The sequence below is a fragment of the Somniosus microcephalus genome, chromosome 21 (assembly GCF_052327205.1).
Source record: "Somniosus microcephalus isolate GS21.2 chromosome 21, FLI_Smic_1.0, whole genome shotgun sequence".
In the NCBI taxonomy this organism is placed as follows: domain Eukaryota; kingdom Metazoa; phylum Chordata; class Chondrichthyes; order Squaliformes; family Somniosidae; genus Somniosus; species Somniosus microcephalus.
Genome location: NC_141007.1, coordinates 28,616,371 through 28,637,754, shown reverse-complemented (window position 1 = coordinate 28,637,754; position 21,384 = coordinate 28,616,371). Strand labels below are relative to the sequence as shown.

The window sequence follows — 21,384 nt, the reverse complement described above, 5'->3', positions numbered from 1 at the left end:
TAACGAAGTTTCTTCTGAATTCCCTATTTGACTTCTATCTAATGACCTCTTTGTTTATCTAATACTTGCTGGGGGGGCCCGGCGTTGCCAGGGCAATTTTGGCCCACGTGGTTTACGGCCTGGCGCTGCCTCTCCCCCGCTCTGTGTCACTCTCTCCCTCCCCCTCTCTCTCCCTGCCCCTCTCTCTCCCTGCCCCTCTCTTTGTCCACTCTCTCTCTCCCCCCTCTCTCCCCCCTCTCTCTCCCTGCCCCTGTCTGTCCCCTCTCTCTCTCCCTCCCTCTCTCTCCATCTCCCCCTCTCCTCTCCCTCTCCCCCTCTCCTCTCCCTCCCTCCCTCCCTCCCCCTCTTTTGGCACCCGGGGAAGGGCTTGGAAAATTGAGCCCGGCCGTGGTGGCCGTGTGCGGCCTAGCGCTTCAGGCCCGGCCGGGCTCTCGGGCCGAGACTGACCCCAGCTGAGCTCCCGGTGCGGCCGGCCGCGGGCCGCACGGTTACGGCCGGCCGCTGCCACTCCCCGCCCGCTCTGTGTCTCGGGCCGAGCGGTTGTGAGGCCCGGCCCGAGTGACCCCAACTCACCTGCCACTCTAGCAGGCTGGGAGCGGGATACTGTGCCGGAGCCGCAATGTGGGGGTTTGTTTTGCTCGTGCTGTCGCTGTGGGGATGAAAAAAATGGTGGCGAAGTTTCGGGAGGCTGCAAGATTAGGCCCGCCCACGCACGGAATGAAATGCCCCCCGTGATGCACCGATTGGTCAACCATCAGGTCACTGAACTGTAGGATTGGTCAACCATCATGTCACTCAAAGCTAATGAGCGGTAGGATTGGTCAACCGCTAATGAACGGATTTTTGAAAGTTTTAGTATACTGTCCGAACAATTTTTGTCTGACGAAAAAGTAAATATGCCTATGACACTCCCCTGATCATCAGCTTTCTTTGATATAACATATGTGTAGGTACGCTCTATAACCTTTGAGTGTATAGCGGACAGACAGACAGACAGACAGACAAACCAACTGCTTTATTAAATACTAGCTAAAGTGCCCGGCGGTGCTGAGGGTTTTTGAGGGCATGTTGTTGTTGGAAGAGAGAGAGAGCGACTTGGGGAAGAAAGAGAGCGAGAGACTGGGGGGAAGAGAGAGAGCGAGAGACTGGGGGGAAGAGAGAGAGCGAGAGACTGGGGGAAGAGAGAGAGCGAGAGACTGGGGGGAAGAGAGAGAGCGAGAGACTGGGGGGAAGAGAGAGAGCGAGAGACTGGGGGGAGAAGAGAGAGAGAGAGACTGGGGGAGAAGAGAGAGAGAGAGACTGTGGGGAGAAGAGAGAGACAGAGAGACTGGGGGGAGAAGAGAGAGACAGACAGACTGGGGGAGAGAGAGACTGGGGGAGAGAGAGAGAGATTGGGGGAGAGAGAGAGAGAGAGAGACTGGGGGGAGAAGAGAGAGAGAGAGAGACTGTGGGGAGAAGAGAGAGACAGAGAGACTGGGGGGAGAGAGAGACTGGGGGAGAGAGAGAGAGAGAGATTGGGGGAGAGAGAGAGAGAGACTGGGGGAGAGAGAGAGAGAATGGGGGGAGAAGAGAGAGAGAGAGACTGGGGGGAGAAGAGAGAGAGAGAGACTGGGGGGCAGAGAGAGAGAGAGACTGGGGGGAGAGAGAGAGGGGGGAGAGAGAGAGAGGGGGGAGAGAGAGAGGGGGAGAGAGAGAGAGGGGGAGAGAGAGAGGGGAAGAGCAAGGGGGAGAGAGAGAGAGAGAGGGGGAGGGAGGGGGCAGAGAGAGAGGGGGAGAGAGAGGGGGAGGGAGGGGGCCGACAGAGAGGGGGAGGGAGGGGGGCAGACAGAGAGGGGGAGGGAGGGGGCAGACAGAGAGGGGGAGGGAGGGGGCAGACAGAGAGGGAGGGAGGGGCAGAGAGGGGGAGGGAGGAGGCAGAGAGGGGGAGGGAGGGGGCAGAGAGGTGGCAGAGAGGGGGGAGGGAGGCGGCAGAGAGAGAGGGGAAGGGAGGGGGCAGAGAGAGAGGGGGAGGGAGGGGGCAGAGAGAGAGGGAGAGGGAGGGGGGCAGAGAGAGAGGGGGAGGGAGGGGCAGAGAGAGAGGGAGGGAGGGGGCAGAGAGAGAGGGGGAGGGAGGGGGTAGAGAGAGAGGGGAAGGGAGGGGGTAGAGAGAGAGGGGGAGAGAGAGGGGGAGGGAGGGGGCAGAGAGAGAGGGGGGAGAGAGAGATGGTGAGGCAGGTGGGAGAGAGAGGGGGAGAGAGAGAGGGTGAGGCAGGGGGGAGAGGGGAGAGGGAGGGGAGGGGGAGAGGGGAGGGGAGGGGGGAGGGGGGAGAGGGGAGAGGGGAGGGGGAGAGGTGGGAGGGAGGGGGAGAGGGGAGGGGGAGGGGGGAGGGGGGAGGAGAGAGAGACAGAGGGAAGGAGAGAGAGAGGGCGAGTGGCCCACGGCCGCAAATGGAGCCAAGCCCCGGGAACGGGCGTGAGCCGGCTTGAGGCTGTGAGAGACGGCCGGGCCCATTTGCTGGGGTAACCCTTTCCCCCTTCCTGCCCTCCCGAGCCCCACCCTCCATCCTCCCGAGTCCTGCCCTCCCGAGCCCCGCCCTCCCGAGCCCCGGCCCCCCCGCCCGAGCCGGCTTCAAGACCGCCGATTGCGGCTGGGTCTACGCTGGAGCCAAGTCCCGGGAACGGGCGTGAGCCAGCTTGAGGCTGTGAGAGAGGGCCGGGCCCGGTTGCCGGGGTAACCCTCCCCCCCTTCCTGCCCTCCCGAGCCCCGCACTCCCGAGCACCGGCCCCCCGCCCAAGCCGGCTTCAAGTCCGCCGATTGTGGCTGGGCCTGCGCGCTGCGCGGGGAAGAGTGAGAGAGAGACGCTGCCGCTCATCAGCACCTCAGAGCCAGCCGGTGCGCGACCTAGCGCATGAGGCCCGGCCGGACTCAGGTCGCGCTCTGGGCCGACGTTGACGCGCGCGCTCCGGGCCAACGTTGACGCGCGCGCTTCGGGCCAACATTGACGCGTGCGCTGACTCCCGCCCAGCCGCCTGTACTAAGATGGCGGCGATGGCTACGCTCGCCTCAGTCCCGCACTGCCAGCCTTTAGAAAGATGGCGGCGATCGCGGGCCGCTTGTTGAGCGGGACGGGACGTGCCTAGCTCGGGCATGGCTGGGCAACAGAGGCCCAGGCTTCGAGGCCTGCAAAAATGGTGAAAGATAGGAAAATTATAGAGGTTAGAGAAAAGATTTACAAACTAATTAACTTTTTTGAAAAACAATTTGTGTTTTCAAAGCAACTTTTTTTTTGCTGGAAATCTAGATTTGAAAAGAAACACGCAGAAAGTGGGAAAAAGAAATGAAGAGTTTGGAATCAAGATGGCGGCCACTCACCTCAGCTCAGAAGGATTAGGCCCACCCACACACGCACCGATTGGTCAACCGTCAGGTCACTGAACTGTAGGATTGGTCAATCGTCACGTCACTCGACTCTAGGACGGCCGCACGCACGCGCAATGAACCCGCCCCCGTGACGCAGCGATTGGTCGACTGTCGCGTCGCTCGACTGTACGATTGGTCAACCTTGACGTCACTCGATGCTAATGAGCGGATAATGAGCGGAATTTTGAACGTTTTTTGGATACCGTCGGCACAATTTTTGTCTGACCAAAAAGTAAATACGTTTATGACCGTTCCGGAATCGTACGCTTTCTTTTGATGTAACACATGTGTAGGTACGCTCTATAACTTTTGAGTGTATAGCGGACAGACAGACAGACAGACGGAAGGACAGACAGACAGACAGAAGAGCTATTTTACAGAAATAGATATACTAGCTGGAGTGCTCGGCGGTGCCGAGGGTTTTTTGAGGGCATTTTGTTATGAAAAAAGTACAAATAATTTTTATACATGTAAATGAGTTTGTCTGTCTGCCTGTCTGTCTGGGAAGGAGAGAGAGAGAGAGAGGAAAGAGAGAGAGAGGGAAAGAGAGAGACTGGGGGGAGAAGAGAGAGAGAGAGACTGGGGGAGAAGAGAAAGAGAGAGAGACTGGGGGGAGAAGAGAAAGAGAGAGATTGGGGGGAGAAGAGAGAGATGGGGCAGAGAGAGACTGGGGGGAAGAGAGAGACGGGGAAGAGAGAGACTGGGGGGAAGAGAGAGACGGGGGGAAGAGAGAGACTGGGGGGAAGAGAGAGAGAGAGAGACTGGGGGGGAAGGAGAGAGAGAGAGAGAGAGGGGGGAAGGAGAGCGAGAGAGAGAGAGGGGGGAAGGAGAGAGAGAGAGTGAGGGAAGGAGAGAGAGACAGGGAGAGAGAGGGAAGGTGAGAGAGGGGAGGTGAGAGTGAGGGAAGGTGAGAGTGAGGGAAGGGGTTGGACTCAGAGCCGGCGGGTGAAAAAGGGCGGCCGCCATTTTGTGAGGTTGGCGGGAAGGTTGAGACCGCGGGGAAGGGCTTGGACATAGAGCCCAGCCGTGGTGACTGTGGGTTATATTGCGAGGACTGTGTTATAGGACAATGAAGCCAGCTACCCTCTGACGGAGGAATCAGAAGCCACTTTCTTAAGGCTTTTAATCTGCGATTTAATAATTTCAAAATACTCTTACTTGTTCCACATTTAAATTTTATGTACTTTAAAATACTTCTAACATTCAATATAATTCTGGTTAATATTTGGGATCCAGGGTATAGTTAGTAATGCTTGAAGTCTTACGTTGCAGCTTCTGACCGCCTGTGTGAAGCAAAAACTCGGACATAGTTTGATACTGAATCTTTGCTGGTTGTTCGAATGATGCCAATAAATCTGTATCCGTTTCTGTGACTTTTTCTTAATTAGGAAATGCCCTTAATTGATGAAACCCTGACTCTCTCCCCCCTCCTCCTCTCTCCCCCCTCCTCCTCTCTCCCCCCTCCTCCTCTCTCCCCGCTCCTCCTCCTCTCTCCCCCCTCCTCTCTCCCCCTCTCCTCTTTGCCCCCCTCCTCTCTCTCCCCCCTCCTTCTCCTCTCCCCCCTTCTCCTCTCCCCCCTCCTTCTCCTCTCCCCCCTCTCCCCCCCTCTTCTCCTCTCCCCCCTCCTTCTCTCCCCCCCTCCTTCTCCTCTCCCCCCCTTCTCCTCTCACCCCCTCCTTCTCCTCTCCCCCCTCCTTCTCCTCTCCCCCTCCTCCTTCTCCTCTTCCCCCCTCCTTCTCCTCTCCCTCCCCAACATCGATATCAGCTTTCCGATCGATGCGTAGAACGCTTCGCCGCAGCTTCCAGTCGTTGGCAGCAGTCGCTCAGCTTTCCGATCAATGCGTAGAACGCTTCACCGCAGCTTCCAGTCATTGGCAGCAGTCACTCCGTTTATTTCGTGCATTTAACATAGAAAACCCTCCGCCCTCCCGAGGCCCTGGTGGCTTTGGGTCCGGCTCTCGGGCAGCGTGGTTGATGCCGCGGAGAGCCCCGGGACCGGGCCGAGGAGGTGCAACCAATCGGCGTCCGCCTCGGGCCCAGGGGGCAGCGGCATCGCGCCGGGAATCCGCTCAACTCAAGGCCCAGGCTTCCCGCGCTGCTAGGCCGCGCCCGACGCGGCACAGCCGCTCGAAATGGCCATCAAAATAGGCGAGCCTCCGGGCGAAGGGTAGGGGATCACTTCATTTCTAACTGTTCCTAAATACTATTTAAAACTGAATTAATTTGTTCTTTTCCTTAGTTCCCTAACACACAGAAAGTGGGAAAAATAAATAAAGTCAGGAATCAGGATGGCGGCCACTCACCTCAGCTCAGAAGGATTAGGCCCACCCACACACGCAATGAAATGCCCCCGTGACGCACTGATTGGTCAACCATCAGGTCACTCAACTGTAGGATTGGTCAACCATCATGTCACTCAACCCTATCCCCTGTAGGATGGCCCCGCCCACACACAATGAACACCCCCCCATGATGCACCGATTGGTCAACCATCACATCAGTCAACGCTATCCCCTGTACGATTGGTCAACCATCACGTGACTCAACTCTAATGAGAGGAATTTTGCCATTTTGTGAAACTTTTTTGTAAACTGTCTGAACAATTTTTGTCTGACCAAAAAGTAAATATGCCTATGACGCTTCCAGAATCATAAGCTTTCTTTTGATATAACATATGTGTAGGTATGCTCTATAACTTTTGAGTGTATAGAGGACAGACAGACAGAAGAACCGCTTTATTATATAAATACTTACTGGAGTGCCCGGCGGTGCCGAGGGTTTTTTGAGGGCATGTTGTTGTTGGAAGAGAGGGAGAGAGAGGGAAAGAGAGAGGGGGAAGGAGAGAGAGAGATAGGGGAAGGAGAGAGAGAGAGAGGGGGAAGGAGAGAGAGAGAGAGAGGGGGAAAGAGAGAGAGAGGGGGAAGGAGAGAGAGAGAGAGGAAGGATAGAGAGAGAGAGAGGGAAGGAGAGAGAGAGAGGGAAGGAGAGAGAGACAGAGAGAGAGAGGGAAGGAGAGAGAAAGAGAGAGGGAAGGAGAGAGAGAGAGAGAGGGACTCCAGGATGGCAGGTAAGTGGTAGCACTCTTGTCTTTGAGTCAGAAAGCAGTGGGTTGAAACTCCACTCTCGAGACTTGAGCGCATAATCTAGATTGAGGGAGTGATGAATTGTCAGAGGTGCCACCTTGTGGATGAGACGTTAAACCAAGGCTCCGTTTGGCCTCTCAAGTGGGCATAAAATATGACGGGGCATGATTTGAAGAAGAGCACGAGAGAATGGGAGTGATTAAATCAGAAGTTGGAGGTGCAGGGGGTCAGGGTGGGGTGGCCCCTTTAAGTGAGGATGATTGACGGGGTTCTTGCAGTGTTTGTCTAGATTAATCCAGTCCGCCCTCGGTCCCGTGTTTGAGCAGAGACGCGAGTGCTGGAGCTTCAAGAATCCGGAGGAGGGGGAAGGTACCGTGTTTATATAAGATCTCGATCCCCCCTTTTACTTGCTCGCCCCGCTGTTTAATTGCAACCCTCATTTTCCCCACCCTGCCCCGCAGAAAGGGTGGTGGGGTTTTTGTGGACTTGTTTCTCTGGGATTGCTCTGCTGAGTTTAGGGCGCTCGCTCGCTCCTCCCGCTATCAGAATGCTAGATCGGCGATTTTCCGCCACTCACCTCAACGGCCCGCAGAGCCCGAGCCTAGGAAACTACAATTCCCAGACCCCTGTGCGTCTTCCTTCCGCATAGCGCCTGAGGGCAGGCCCGAGTCACCTTAGCTCAGGTCCCGCTCCGGGCAGCCGCTGACGTTCACGCGCTCACTGTCTCCCACCACGCCAGCCTTTACCAAGATGGCGGCGATGTCAGGCCGCTGGTTTGGAATCGGGCCCAGCGGGATGGGAGGTGCCTAGCTCGGGCGTGGCTGGCGAGGAGAGGCTGAGGCTTCGAGGCCTGAGGCCTGCAGGCAGCTCATCCACCGTGGATGCAAACAACCTGCGAGCAGAGAGGCCGGGGTGACAGGAGAGAGGGGAGAAAGCGGAGAGAAGGAGGAGGAGGAGGGTGAGGGTGGGACTGGGGCCCATGGTCAGACAGAGGCAGAGTTGCTGCATCAGAAACAACAATGGCCGCAGCTTACTTTTCAGTTTGAAGGATTAGGCCCCGCCCACACCCCCCGTGACGCACCGATTGGTCAACCATCAGGTCACTGAACTGTAGGATTGATCAACCATCACGTCACTCAACGCTAATGAGCGGTAGGATTGGTCAACCGCTAATGAGCGGATTTTTGAACGTTTTTTGTATACTGTCCGAACAATTTTTGTCTGACCAAAAAGTAAATACGCCTATGGCACTTCCATAATCATAAGCTTTCTTTTGATATAACATAACGCTCTATAGCTTTTGAGTGTATAGAGGACAGACAGACAGACAGATGAACCACTTTATATATATAAGATATAAGATAAGATAGATTGATGACCTCTAGTTTTGCTCTTCCCCACAGAGTGCAGGTTCCGAGGCGGGTCCGCTGTCAAAATGTCAGTGATTGACAGTGGGGCGGTAGCGGGCCGGCTCTGCCTGCAGTTTGCAAACCCGGCATTAAGCGGCGGGTCAGGCAATTGAGATACTTAAGGAGCTGCTTAAAGGTATTTAAGCAGCATTTTACCAGGTCCTAATGATTTTTCCATGTTTTTTACGAGGTTCTCGGCACTCGGGGATCATGCCAGGTAAGTGCATCGGGCTCTCAATTAATCAGCATTGCTGAGAATAGTTAACAGCTTCAAAAGTGGTATAAAATCTACCATTTCGCAACTGTTTAATTTCCAATCTTAGCCTTCAGGATTTGGAATACACTTTTCAGCTTTATGGAAGTTTGAAGTGTTTGGAGCAAATGCTCTGTCCAGTGTCACCTCCTTGGAGCAAACTCTATCACCATTGACAAATCGCTTCTGTCATCTCAACTTCAGCTGCCATCTATTCCATTAGCATCGGTGCCCTTGAAAAAATCTCACTTTGGTCCTCAGAATCCCACCACGATCAGCCCAACACCAACATCACCAGGCACACCAGCAGCACCAACAACAACGCTAACCTTCTCCGCATTAACCTGATGCTGCACAGGACACAGGGCATCAGCACCTGACCACATTGTTGGCCGGAATGCCAGGGATGGCCTCACCATGGCCAGATTTACTTCACCTGACTCTATACACCCTGGCTGTTACATGATACGCTAGGTTGGCACCAACACCATAAAGCATCCCTACAATGTCCAAGCCATTCCTTTCACACTCATCACCATTGCGGGGGCGGGGGCGGTGGCGGGGGAGGGGGGATACCCTTATGTCTCACCATTCACTGCAACTCACTAAGACACTTCCAAAGGTGAACACAAATTTGTCCCAAGAAGGCAAAGTGTTGAAAATAAAGATTTCACTGTTTGACATCACATTAACAGAAACTTCACATGAACATTGCATAAAACACCCAAGTGCCTACCCCTGTGTGTTGTTAGTTGATATGATTGGACTAGGATGAGGGTGAGTGTGAGGGGTGGCTAGTGAGATGGGGATGTGATAATGTAGATAGAGAGGGATGGGTGGAGGTGCAAGGTAAGTTGGTGTGAGTAAGGATGTGCAGGAGTAGGGTAGGGAAGGAAGAGTGATGGGGATGTGATGAGTGGCACAGCAGGATGAGGTTGAGTGTGGCTTTACAGTAACATTTCCCGATCTACTGAGATCATTGAAAGGTTTGCGCCACTGCAGCCTGGTCCTCCTGATGACATCCCTGCTTGTGTCCTCCTGTGCAATGTGCAACCCGGCTGAGTTGGTGTCTTGGGGAGGTCTCTTCTGCCCATTGGAAGGGAAGAGAACCTCCCTATGTGCTGTGACTCCCTCCATAAGCATATGGAGGGAGTCATGGGAGAGCCTGGGTGCAGCCGTGCACCTTTGTGCAGTGCTTGTCAGTATTTGCAGCACCTCAATGCTGTAGAACACTGACAGCACAACTGTCAAAATCAATTTGGACATGGCCCCTTTAAGGAAACCGGCTGATGATGTGTCATCAAATGACATCATCAGACCCGCTTCCTATTACTTGGCCAGGAACCTTGCAAGGCAGGCTTAAGAAGCCCTATTAACGTAAAATCTTGTTGGAGGCCAGGATCGAGACAGATGTGAGGTCCCCACATGCCATGGACGTCGCCCGCCCCTTACCTGCCGAGGTTAGAAAAATCCAGTCCTCTGTGTCTACTCGATCAAAACCTTTCATAATTTTAAAGACCTCCATTAGGAGACCCCGCAACCTTCAATTTTCAAGAGAAAAGAGGCCCAGCCTGTTCATCCTTTCCTGATCGGTATAACCTCGCATTGCTGGTATCATCTTTGTAAATCTTTTTTGCACCCTCTCCAGTGCCTCTATATCCTTTTCATAATATGGTAACAAGAACTGTACACAGTACAACATGGTCTAACTACAAATATGATCTCATATTTATAAATGCAATGTTGACTTTCACAATTATTTTTTACAGCACACACGCCCACCCAGCTTTGTGTCATCTGCAAACTTGGAGATATTACATCTAGTTCCCTCATCTAGATCATTAATATATATTGTGAATAGCTGGGGTCCTAGCACCGATCCCTGCGGTACCCCACTAGTCACTGCCTGCCACTCGGAAAAAGACCCGTTAATTCCAACTCTTTGCTTCCTGTCTGCCAACCAGTTCTCTATCCAAGTCAGTACCTTACCCCCAATCCCATGTGCTTTAACTTTGCACGCTAATCTCTTATGCGGGACCTTATCGAAAGCCTTCTGAAAGTCCAAATACACCACATCCACTGGTTCTCCCCTATCTATTCTACCAGTTACATCCTCAAAAAATTCCAGTAGATTAGTCAAGCATGATTTGCCTTTTGTAAATCCATGTTGACTTTGTTCGATCCTGTCACTGTTTTCCAAGTGCTCTGCTATTACATCTTTTATAATGGACTCTAGCATTTTCCCACTACCGATGTCAGGCTTACCGATCTATAATTCCCCATTTTCTCTCTACCACCTTTTTTGAATAGTGGGGTTACATTAGCTACCCTCCAATCCATGGGAACTGTTCCTGAGTCTATAGAATTTGGAAGGTGACCAGCAATGCATCTACTATTTCTAGGGCCACTTCCTTAAGTACCCTAGGATATAGATTATCAGGCCCTGGGGATTTATCGGCCTTCAATCCTGTCAATTTCCCTAACACCATTTCCCTACAAATACTGATTTCATTCAGTTCCTCCCTCTCATAAGACCCTATATTCCCTGACATCTCTGGGAAGTTATTTGTGTCCTCCGTTGTGAAGACAGAACAAAAGTATATATTTAATTGGTCTGCCATTTTTTTTGTTCCCCATTATAAATTCCCCTGCTTCTGACTGCAAGGGAACTATGCTTGACTTCACCAATCTTTTTCTCTTCACATATCTATAGAAGCTTTTACAGACAGTTTTTATGTTCCCTGCAAGCTTACTCTCATACACTATTTCCCCCTCTTAATTAATCCCTTTGTCCTCGTTTGCTGAATCCTAAACTGCTCCCAATCCTCAGGTTTGCCGCTTTTTCTGGCCAATTTTTATGTCCTCTCCTTGGATCTTATGCTATCTCTAATTTCCCTTGTTAGCCACAGTTGAGCCACATTTTTTGTTCTATTTTTATGGCAGACAGGGATGAACAAATTCTATAGTTCATCCATGCGATCTTTAAAGGTTTGCCATTGCCTATCCACCGTCAATCCTTTAAGTAACGTTCCTCAATCCATCTAGCCAACTCGCGCCTCATACCTTTGTAGTTTCCTTTATTTAAATTCAGGACCCTGAGTCAACTACTTCACTCTCCATCTTAATGAAGAATTCTATCATATTATGATCGTTCCTCCCCAAGGGGCATCGCACAACAAGATTGCTAATTAATCTTTTCTCATTACATAATACTCAGTCTAAGATGGCCTGATCTCTAGTTGGTTCCTCGAGATATTGGTCCAGGAAACCATCCCGTATACGCTCTAGGAATTTCTCCTCCACAGTATTGTTACTAATTTGTTTAGCCCAATCTATATGTAGATTAAAGTCACCCATGATAACTGCAGTGCACTTATTGCACGCATCTCTAATTTCCTGTTTAATGCCATCCCCAATCTCAGCATTACTGTTTGGGCGTTTGTATACAACCCCCACTAATGTTTTCTGCCCCTTGGTATTTCTCAGCACTACCCATACAGATTCTACATCATCAGAGCTAATATTGTGTTAATCTCCTCTTTAACCAGTAATACTACCTCACCTCCTTTTCCTTTTTGCCTGTCCTTCCTGAATATTGCATACCCCTGGATGTTGAATTCCCAGCCTTGGTCACTGACGTAATAAAACTCACTACACACTTGGTTTGAGCATAAAGCAAGGCTTTAATCAACTTGTTTCAGAACATGGAGGTCTAGTTGTACTTCACTAGTTCCTTGTCTTACAAAATGTCCCTGGAAAGCTGAGGACGACGCCCGAGTATTTATACTCCTTGGACGGCGCCACCAGCTGGCCATCCAGCGTTATTTCACGAGTAGTTTCTTGAATGATGAGATTTATAACAGTCACCCTGGAGCCATGTCTCCGTAATCCCAATGATATCATATCTGTTTACATCTATTTGCGCAGCTAATTCATCCACCTTATTACAAATGCTCCTTGCATTAAGACACAAAGCCTTCAGGCTTGTTTTTTTAACACTCTTAGTCCTTTTAGAATTATATAATTTACTGTGGACCTGTTTGCTTTACACCTTGATTTCTCTGCCTTCCACTTTTGCTTTTCTCCTTCCTGTCTTTTGCTTCTATCCTTGCTTCCCTTTCCTCTGTCTCCCTGCACAGGTTCCCAAGCCCCTGCCCTTTTAGTTTAAACCCTCCCCAACAGCACTAGCAAACACTCCCCCTAGGACATCAGTCCCGGTCCTGCCCAGGTGCAAACTGGTCCCACCAGTTTGTACTGGTCCCACCTCCCCCAGAACTGGTTCCAATGTCCCAGGAATTTGAATCCCTCCCCCTTGCACCATTCCTCTAGCCACGTATTTACCTGAAATATCCTTCTATTTCTACTCTGACTAGCACGTGGCACTGGTAGCAATCCTGAGATTACTACCTTTGAGGTCCTATTTTTTAATTTACCTCCTAACTCCCTATATTCAGCTCTTAGGACCTCATCCCATTTTTTACCTATATTGTTGGTACCTATATGCACCACGACAACTGGCTGTTCACCCTCCCCCACCGGAATGTCTTAAAGGAGGAACTAGAGGTAGAGAGATGGAAAGTTTTAGGGAGGGGATTCCACAACTTAGGGCCTTGGCATCTGAAGGCACAGCCGCCACTGGGGGAGTGATTAAAATCAGGGATGCGCAAGAGGCCAGAATTGGCAGAGCGCAGATATCTTGTGATGGTTGTAGGCAATGTTCCCTTTAAGCTGTGTGAGAGCTCTGGAGGTCCTGCGCAGCCGGCTCGCTACCTTTTAAATGGAAAAACCACACGTGCTGCACAGGACTCAGATGAAGACCTCGATGGGGTGGCCTACAGAAGAACGCTGATGGGTATGCACAATGAATTGCTTGGTGCATTGGCAAGCCTGTCAGAAAGCCTGAATGCAATGTCAAGGAGCATGGTGGAGTCCAGCTCCAGCCTCCACAGGGCTTTGGGCAGAGCTTGGAACCCATCCTTTCCCACGTGGAAGGGCTGGGCGGATCCATTAACGCACTTGTGGACCCAACCATCATGCCATGTCTGATGCCGAACTCTCAGCTTCTATTGCAGCACAAGCACAAGCCACCCAATGTCTGAGTGCTGCAATGGAAGCTCAGACTGAAGTCATGCAAGCACAGGCTACTGCCATCATGGCTGGGTTTCTCAGTGTTGAAAGGGACTTGCAGGTTGTCATAGCATTCCAGCAGTCTGTGAAGGATGACCCTGCTGTCCTCTCTCAGGATGACAGCATTCATCCTCCCACCACTGCCACCCTGCCAATGTCCTTGCTGTTGCCTGTCAGCCAGTTAGCCCAGACTGCTGCCGCCCATGCCAAGGTGGTGCAGTCCGAAGCCGGGCCTACTAGGCCTAGAGCTCACAAAGGTCATCCTGCAAGGCCATCTGCAGTGTCACCCACTGAAAATCAGCAGCCTTCCACCAGCCATGCTGCAGCCACTGGGGTAGCACGGTGTAAGAGCACTAGGATAGGCAAAGGCACACGCAAGACAGTCATTAAGGGAATGCACAAGGGTGATTAGTTGAATTTTTGATGTAATATTGGATGGATATATGGATAAAGCTTGATTTTAAAGTTTGCAATGTGGCCAAGATGACGCTGTGATGGTCAGTAACAGAGGGAAGGTAAGGTGTGGGACTAAGTTGTGGGGGATACAGCAGACGAATCGGGTCACATGCTTCAGTGAGTACTGTAGCGCTCCTAACTGGAGATCCAGGCAGCGGAAGTGATGTTTAACGACACCAATGGTCTGCTCTATGATGTTTCATGTGGCAGCATGGCTCTTGTTGTACGCATGCTGGCCATGTGTGGTTTGGTTGAGGAGCGGAGTCATGAGCCAGGTGGTCAAGGGATAGCCCTAGTTGGCCAGTAGCCACCCTTTTGTTTGTCTTGGTGGCTCAAAGACTGAGGGAGTAGTGAACTGACACAGAATAAAAGTATCATGACTGCTGCCAGGATAACGGACATTCACCATCATGATATGCTGAGCATGGTCGCACATCAACTGCACATTCAACGAGTGGTAACCTTTGTGGTTGCGGCACAACTCAGCATTTATATACGGTGCCCGCAAAGCCATGTGCGTGCAGTCGATGGTGCCCTGCACCATGGGGAAGTCTGCTATCCTGGCAAAGCCATGTGCGTGCTCTGTCTGCTTTTCTCTGGTCAGAGAGAAGACAATGAAGTCCCCTCTCCTGGTATAAAGAGCTTCTGTCACCTCTTATGCAGCAGTGGGCTGTGAACTGCAAGATGTCACAGATGTCCCCTGCTCCCTTCGTGAAGAAATTCAGGGCCACGGTCACCTTCACAGCCACAGGCAGCGCTGTCCTTACCCTGGAGTGAGGCTGCAGTTCTGGTTGCAAGATGTGGAAGAGTTCTGTGAGCACCTCCTTCGTAAATCGCAGATACCTCAGACACTGCTCCAGGCTCAGTTTGAGGTAAGAGAATTGCTCTCGGAAGACACTAGGTGGGTAAGACCTCTTGCTGAGAGCCCTTCTCCCCTCCTCCTCACTTTGCGAGCAGGTTGTCCTCTTCTTTGCTGCCTCTGCTCCATCTCCCTGTCATGCTGCAGGCCAAGTGGGATGACAACTAGAGCATCCATGACTGGGAGCAAGTGGTCTGACCAGAAACCTTGAATTCAGAACCAAGTCCTTCTCCACTTGCAGCACCATTCCCTGTCACCTCCCCAACTTTAAATAACTCTAGAAAGCTCCAAACAATTCCACAAACTTACACAGAGCCAGTAGAAATCAAAATGCAAGTTATCTGAAAGTTGATGATGATTCATAGAGTCATAACGGCACAGAAGGAGGCCATTCGGCACATCGAGTCCATGCCAGCTCTCTGTGGAGCAATCCAGTCAGTCCTATGTCCCCGCTCTATCCCTGTAGCCCTGCAAGTTTATTTCCCTCAAGTGCCTATCCAGTCTCCCCTTGAAAACATTGAGTGTCTCCGCTTCCGCCACTTCTGTCGACAGCGAGTTCCACGTCCTCACCACTCGCTGCGTAAAAAAGTTTTTCCTCACATCCCCCCTTTCCTCTTGCACAAAACCTTAAATCTGTGTCCCCTAGTCCTTGTACCATCAACTAGCCTTTCTCCATCTAGCCTATCCAAACCCGTCATCATCTTGTACGCCTTTATCAAATCACCCCTCAACCTCCTTTGCTCTAATGAAAACAAATCCAGCTTCTCCAACCTGTCGTTGTAGCTAAGATTCCCCCATCCCCAGATCCATTCTGGTAAAGCTCCTCTGCACTCTCTCAAGGGCCTTCACATCCTTCCTAAAGTGTGATGCCCAGAACTGGATGCAATACTCCAGTTGTGACCTAACCAGCACTTTATAAAGGTTCAGCATAACTTCTCTACTTTTGTACTCAATACCTCTATTTATGAAGCCCAAGATCCCATATGCTTTGCTAACTACTCTCTCAATATGTTCTGCCACCTTCAGGGACCTATGCACATTAACTCCCAGGTCCCTCTGTCCCTGCACACTCTTTAAAACTGTGATTAAGTGTATATTGCCTCTCCCTGTTCCTTCTGCCAAAATGCATCACCTCACATTTCTCTGTATTAAATTCCATCTGCCACTTGTCTGCCCATTCTGCTAGCCTTTCTATGTCCTGTTGCAGTCAATTGGTATCATCCTCACTGTTTGCCACACCCCTAAGTTTGGTGTCATTGGCAAATTTAGAAATTCTACTCTGTATTCCAATATCCAGGTCATTTATATATATATATCAAAAAAAGCAGTGGGAACACCAGTGCCTACCATCCTCCAGTTTGAAAAACAGCCATTTACCACAACTCATTGTTTTCTGTCCTTATCCAAGCTGCCACTGACCCACCTATTCCATGAACCTCAATTTTGTTAACCAGCCTTCTATGTGGTACTTTATCAAATTCCTTCCTAAAATCCATGTAGACAACATCCATTGCATCCTTCTTTAATCCTCCCTGTTACTTCATCCAAAAATTCAATTAGATTAGTCAAACATGATCTGCCTTTTACAAATCCGTGTTGGCTCTCCTTAATTAGCTAAAACCTTTCCAAGTGCCCGTTAATTTTTTCCTTGATTATTGTTTCTAAAACTTTACCCACCACTGATGTTAAACTGATCGGCTTGTAGTTACTAGGATTGTCCTTACACCTTTTCTTGAACAATTGTGTCACATTTGACACTTTTCAATCCTCAGGCACCTCCCCCATATCTAGGGAAGATTGGAAAATTATGGGAGGCTATCTCCTCCCCCAATTCCCTTAGCAACCTGGGATGCAAGCCATTTGGACCAGGCGACTTATCCACTCTAAGCATACCCAGCCTTTCTAGTACATCCTATCAATTTTCACCCCTTCCATTGCTTCTACCTTTTCCACTTCTACCGATATTTTGTTAGCATCCAGCTCTTTAGTAAACACCGATACAAAGTAGTCATTGAGTATTCTAGCCTTGCCCTGCGCCTCTAAGCGTATATCACCTTCTTTGTCCCTAATAGGCCCCACCCCGCCTCTTACTACCCGCTTACTATTTACATGCTGGTAGAAGATTTTTGGGTTCCCTTTTATGTTAACTGCCATTCTACTCTCATATTCTCTCTTTGCCAATCTTATTTTCATCTTCACTTCCCCTCTCAACTTATTGTATTTGGTCTGGTTCTCCCTTGAAGAATTCACCTGACATGCATCATACATCCTCTTTTTTTGTTTCATCATCTTCTCTATCTCCCTTGTCATCCAAGGAGCCCTTGTTTTGGTTCCCTTACCCTTCCCTCTTGTTGGAATGTACCTAGCCTGTACTTGGAACATCTCCTCCTTAAAGAGCACCCATTGTTCCGTTACAGTTTTTCCTGTCAGTCTTTGGTTCCATTTTACCCTGGCTAGACCCTTTCACATCCCATTGAAGTTAGCCCTATTCCAGTTTAGAAGTTCCACTCTGGATTGTTCCTTGCTCCTCTCCATTGTTAATCTAAATCTTATGATACGATGATCACTCGTACCCAAGTGTTCTCCCACAGACACTTGGTTCCCCAGCACCAGATCCAGCAATGTCTCCTTCCTAGTTGGGCCAAGAACATACTGGTCAAGGAAATTCTCCTGAACACATTTCAGAAATTTCTCCGCCTCCTTTCCCTTTACCCTAGCATTATCCCAATCGATATTTGGGTAATTAAAGTCCCCCAATATCACCACTATATAGCTCTTGCATATCTGCGATTTCCCTGCAGATTTGCTCCTCTACCTCCCTCTCACTATTTGGAGGCCTATAGAATACCCCCAATAGCGTGATCATACGCTTTTTGCTCCTCAACTCTAACTAAATGGATTCTGTCCTTGTCCCCTCAAGAACATCCTCCCTTTCCAACACTACAATGTTTTCCTTAATCAACACTGCCACCCCACCTCCTTTTTTTCCTTCCCTATCTTTTCTGAACACCTTATACCCTTGAATATTAAGTGCCCAGTCCTCACCATTTTTAAGCCACGTTTCCGTTATTGCCGCAACATCATTTTGCCACACGGCTAATTGTGCTTGTAGCTCACCAACCTTATTCACCACACTTTGTGTGCTTAAGTACATGTATTCTAAACCCATTTTTGAATTTTTCATAGTCTTTCTTAGTCTGCTCCTATCTAATATGGTACTACTTCTGCCTCCAGTACTACTTTCTTCTCTAGCACTATCCTTTAAATATCGCTCATGGTGGGTCCTTCCTGCCGGTGAACGCATGTTCAGCTGTGCGAGGTTAGGAGAGGGCATTAGCTCCAACGATGACAATGAAAATGGCAGCGCTGACATCAAATCAGCGTTGCACGCTGATTGATGTCACAATATGTATACTTCCCATACTTCTAGCGCATGCACCCAAGGGCCGCCATACCGCCCTCGCCGGGATGGTGTCCGGTGCGACCCGCCCCAGAAGTGTGCATGCTCTGCTCAGACACCAATTTGGTCCCAATTCGGCAACTTTAGGGCCTAAACAACAGGCGCTACACAACCGAATTTCTAGGACCATGTGTGTCTGAAGCATCTCATACTATTTTAATGAGCTTATCAGCAGCATAAATGGTTGTTGTTCACCACAGGCACACTACTTCTCTGATTTACTTCATGCATAATGTTTCTTACCATAGGAAAGGTGTGCTTGCCTTTGGAAGTATTCCTTTGTGCTAGGGCAAAAGAGCATGTATCTGGAGAGTGCCTTAATCATAAGCTTGCAATTAAATTACTTGCATTGATTTGTAACAGGAATATTTGTTTTCCATTTTTATTATTCAGCAAAGAAAATTACTGAATTTTAAATGCATGTGGAGTTTGACTAAAAGTACTGCTGACAACATGTATTTTTTGTAAAAGTTACCGCTTTTTTCCCAATTTAGATTGAATCTGCTGTTATTTAAGGAACTGTACAAGTTGTAACATCATACCAGTGGGGAGAAGAAAAACTATGAAAGGCAGCACGTCTAAAATAGTAGCAAGCCAATTGCACTGCTGATCCAGGGAAACTCACTTTTGAAAAGGTCAGTTCAGTGTTGGTTGGAGAATTGCTCTATCAATAAAGGGCACTCAGTTAACGAAACTATTCCTACAGTTATGGCACATCATCATCCTGTGAAAATGGATTAAACAACTAGGCACAAAAAGCTAATACATTCACGACTCATGCTCTTTTGCTGCCAGTAAGACCATCACAATGTTTTCTGCTGGGTGCACAGCTTGTGTTAGACTCCTGAGTATTCTAATAATGTGCTGGTAAGTTAATGCAATGAAGATTGACGATGTTGCCAAGAAAGATGGAAAGGGATACATGCTTGTCAAAAACAAAATTTATTAGGCCGAAAGCTATATCTAAAAAGCTATATAGATGTAATTTGACCATTGGATTAATAAAATGTGAAACAGGATTGAGCAAGGAACTTTATTAATAAGTTACTTGTTCCTCAGCCTTCTCACAGTTGACCTTTGGGGATGATGGTGAATAAAATCATCACACTAGCATAATTTTAAAAACATATATTGATGAAAATAAATTCATCTACAGTCAGATCCACAAATTATAGCTCCAAAACATTACATTTTTATCCTCTTGTTATGGTTTAATCTGTGTGATTGAAATTTGCAACTATATTTTACATTCAATTCAGTTGGTTGTTCAAGTAATTTTCTGAATTTATGTCACAGACAAATGTAGATTGTTACCTTTGCAAAAAAAAAGTAGAAATTGCTGGAAATACAAAGCAGGTCCATTAGCACCTGAAAAAACAAAAGGTATGTTAATGTTTCAGACAGGGACCCTTCAAAGGGTCTACGCCAAAATGTTAATCATATCTTTTGTCTTTTCAGATGCTGAAGAACTTGCTATCTATTTCCAGGATTTAAATCTGTGTCCCTTAGTCCTTGTACCATCAACTAGTGGGAACAGCCTTTCCCCGTCTAGCCTATCAAATCCCGTCATAATCTTGTACACCTCTATCAAATACTTAGCCTACTTCCATTTAAAAAAAATAAAAGCTTAAAATGTTGTGAGTAAAGCTGCAATTACACCACACTACTTATCTAGGAGCAGTAACTATAAATTTATTTGTGCAGCCAGCAATACCAGAATTGTACTGTTACCTGTCCCGAGCAGCAAATGACTCTCTGCATGCAAGGAGAGAGCTTTGCTGCCCCCTATGGCTACTTTTTTTAATAACACGAGAGAGCAGGTGGCAGCCCATGTAGTTCCTTGGAACATTAATTAGACTCAGTATACAGTTTGAAAAATGCCTAGGACATCAAATAGAACAGTTTTTTAAAAATACCCTGAATTTCTGGACTTTCTGGAAACATGGGAGCTCTCCTTCCTGATCAGTAACTTTAAAAGCCCTGAAAATTGACATAACACTAAAATAACTCTAATTTACTTTATGAAGTTTCCAACTGGTCCAATTGATCACCTGGATACTTGTTAAAAGTTGCACAAAGTGTGAAACCAGAGGGAGTCAGATTGCTAATCTGAATCTCAAATGACACTGATAATTATATGTCAATACAAAGCGGTTGTATAGCAGCAGCCCTACTGGTCTGAGACTTAAATTCACGAACAGAGCTAGCAGCTATTTTTAATGTTAGGAGAACACTGGTGGCGAAACGCACTTCCTAACTACATCAAAAATGACTCAATTTTGTGTTTACAATACATTACAAGATGGTCCATTGAATTGTTTTAGCATGGATGAGACTGTCAGCTCTCTGCTATTATTTAAAATAATAAAACTGGAGGTTCAAAATGCAGTTATACTGCAGTCGGCGGGTAGTCCACGTATGCGCCTACCTCCTCCAGGTGATCTCGCACTAATTCCAGTGTCTTCACGTCGAAATTACAAGGAAGATTGGTGAAATATGTCTCCAACTTTTATGTATGACGATTGTTGAAAAAATCCGTTACTCTTCTCAAAGTTAATTAAACGAAAAGCCCCAATAATCTGAAGATTTCAATAACTGAGATCAGATTCAGGAACCTGCTGATCTGTAAACCTACATTCCCTCTAATCTTGACGGAATGATGTCGAGAACATAGAGAGATTTAATATGATGAACATCGTAACTAGTGCACCAAATATTAATAACGAGTCACCTTAAAAACTGCTTAGAATAAAACACCCGAGGTAATGTGCTTTACTAATAAACTCTGAAACAGATGACTGAAAGGTTCTTAATTAAATATTTATATTTGATTAATTGCAATCTTACATTCTAGTTTTTCAGACATTCTGGCTGGTGGTACGCCAATACATTTTTTTCCCATATGGACCGACTGACGTTGCATCCTTAAAAATAACCTCAGATGAGAAAGCGAGAGTTGATGGGGTAAGCTGGCCTGATGGTCAGCCCTTTGTATACCAAATATAGAGGTTTGCTTTGCTGTGCCAGCAGAAAATTTTCTATAAAGATGTGCGAGGGAACGTCGCCAATCAGCCACTCTTTCAGCTTCACCGTACGTTCTCCAGGGATGCTTCTGGTTATCTCATTAACAAAGATCCGGTCGCCAGTATTTTGAGCTTTTAATAGTCATGCTGTTAATGCATTATTCACGGGTCTTAACATTTGTGAAACGTTTGACGTGATATTAGTGTAAAGTGTAGTACTTTCTGATGCAAAGATCGTAACTTATTCCCGCAAGTTGAAAAATGAAAGTGTACAGCAATTTCAGTGGTTTAGGAATCATTCTTTTTAAAAAATT

General features: G+C 48.4%; 1 protein-coding gene across 7 annotated transcripts in view; it reads right to left on the bottom strand.

Moving 5' to 3' along the window:
- The window catches only part of LOC147102664 (putative uncharacterized protein MYH16), a 589,631-nt gene that overhangs the window by 120,977 nt on the left and 447,270 nt on the right, over positions 1-21,384 (bottom strand). The window lies entirely within an intron of this gene.